This window comes from Capsicum annuum, chromosome 7 (genome assembly GCF_002878395.1).
Source record: "Capsicum annuum cultivar UCD-10X-F1 chromosome 7, UCD10Xv1.1, whole genome shotgun sequence".
Classification (NCBI taxonomy): Eukaryota; Viridiplantae; Streptophyta; class Magnoliopsida; order Solanales; family Solanaceae; genus Capsicum; species Capsicum annuum.
Window position 1 is genome coordinate 49,662,901 of NC_061117.1, and position 2,771 is coordinate 49,665,671.

Here is a 2,771-nt window from a genome sequence, read left to right on the forward strand (position 1 = left end):
GCGGGTGCTGTGATTTTCTTTTTTTTATTTACTAGCTTTACGGGGGTGTTATGTGCGCATACTCCAATATAATATTTAAAAATTATTAATTAAATTAAATATTATTTTATTTAATTGTATATTTAAATTATTTAAATATATTTTGTTTGTTGTTATTATAAAAATAATACAAAAAAGACAATGTCTTAAAAATAGTTGTTCCTATTGAGATAAGTTGCTAACTCTAAAGGAAGACAATTGGTTTTGAGTGGGGATGGGATGGGCAAAAAGAACATTCAAGTAGGATTGGTGTTGGTCGGTTTGGTATTTTTATTTTTGATTTGGTGAAAGTGGTAATGAAAATCGATTTGAAATAACTTTAATTCAATTTGATTTTTGCAATTTTGATTTGGTTAATTTCAGTTCAATTTTACAAAATTGATTTGTATAGAGTCCAAGACAATCTCTTGATATGATTTATAAAAAGTTAGAAGAGAGTTGAAGAATTTTTCTTCAGAATATATAGAGTTGCTTTAATTGCTTACAAATCTACCCACCAAATAATGAACTAAAAATGTATATCTTGCTTTCGGCAACTTTCACGAACAAAATGCATTTGTTATAGATTTTTTTCATCACCATCTTAATTAATTTTTTTAGAAGGCTACACTTTGGTTTCATGAACTTATTCAAAGCTTTCGCTGCAATTCTATAATTATGTTCTGTCAATAATCTTTACAAGTGCGAGATCTTGAATAATGAGAAATATGAAATCTCATAAATAGGTGTATGAGTCTTGAAAAAGAAGAACCTTAATTTTAGGAGGGAGGGGGGTCGCATAAGCGTATAGCGGGATAAGATTTGGGACTTATATAATAAATGGGTTGAATATTTTGTGTTTGAGTTATTTCATTTTGACTTGTGGGTTGTAAGTAGGGAATAAAATGTGGATCATGTAAATTGTTACATATATAGCCTAACCTAAGGGAATCGGTGTCCAATCTGTAACCCCAGTCGGAAGGGTGTCAGTACCGTGCCACGAGTACTAATACTGGTTATGTGGATCCCCTAAACTGGTGTCCCGAAGGACTAGTGAGTCACCCTCAACTAACAGGTGCTCTAATGAGATATGTGTCACCCTCAACTGGCAGGTAGACATCTTGTTAACTCTCAACTGGCAGGTAGACATCTCTAACCTATGTTGTCTATGTAGTTCTATAACTCGGGGATTGCTACTAAGGGTCATACCCTCTACTGACAGGTGAGCCGCCATCCCTGGGTTCGCTCGGTGCTAAATCCTACTTCCAACTGAATGACACTGAAACTGGACTAAGTTTAACTGAATATGATTTCATGACTGATAGTGCTTATTATGATCATAATAACTGAATAAATAAGAATAATTATGGTTTAACTGAATCATACTTGAAAAGTTGAAAATCATGTAAAAAACGTAGATATCGGGTGGTTAGAACCCACCAGCACTGAATGATCATAAAATATGATATTTAAACTTATGACTGTAGTATTGAATCATGGTTCAATCCAAGACATGGGCAATTCACCAAACGTGTAGAAAGCATGGACTTGTACATGGGGATATTCTAAACATGAGATTTCAACAACATGAAATTTACTTGAATAAGACATGAGAACTAAAATTCATAGTGTGAGGTAATCAAATCTTGCATGGGATCATACATTGGCTGAATTGAATTTAAATCACCATGAAAACATGAAATTCAATCTTTCTTGAACATACAAAATACCATAATGATAGAAAGTTCATTCTTTAATCGAAAGAAAAGGGTTTTTGGGCTCCATGGGTGAAAGGGACCTATGAATAATCACCTCTCATACCTTAAGTTTTTAACTTGAGAGGAAAATACAATTATTGATGCTTTCTTGAAGGTTCTTGAACTTGGAAAACTTGGATTCTTGATTTCTTGGGGAAAAAGAAATTGAATTTGTTCTTGGGGGAGGAGAGGGTTTTCTAGAGAGGAAAATTGGAGAAGAAAAGTAAAATTATGCCCTAACATATGCCCAAGTCGTGTTATGGAGTCATGGTTTGAGGAGGTAAAAGACCCAATTTCCCCTCAATTATTTAAATAAAAAAACTAGATGTAACTAAGTCATCGCGATGCGGTCTTATCGCATAGCCTACTAGTTCTAACGAAAATGATCATAACTTTCTGCTCGGGTATCGAATTAAGGAGAAATTGGTAACTTTGAAAAGCTAATTCAATTATCTACAATTTGTCGAGTCTTGAGATGAAAAATTCCATATATGTAAAAAGTGATACACGTTCAAAATTGACTCTTGTAGAATCGAATACCAAAATTTGGCCGAATCAAAGGCTTTTAGCTCAACTTTGTTCTAAGTGATTCCTATGAACATTTTTTTACCTCATAAGCACTTCACACACTAGAATAAAGATCATGAAATATTTATTTAATTATTAATCAAGAACTGGACATAACACCTTCACTGCGATACAGTCAGCATGCGATTGGGACTAATGCTGTGTCGCAGGCCTATTGCGGTGATCCACTGGTTTTGTGACCCAAACATACCCCAAATGTTGTCCATAAAATCTGAAACTCTTCTGAGACACACTTCTTACATCCCTAAACATGAATTAACTCAAAAACTAACATCTCGGGGTCGGGAAGACCCAATTGAAAATCCTCAAAGTTTAGGGGTCTTGAAAATGGCTAAGTCCCCAACACTTAGTAAAAATATTAAGCCTTAATCCCCTTAAGCATGCAACTAAGAGATGAATCGAGATATT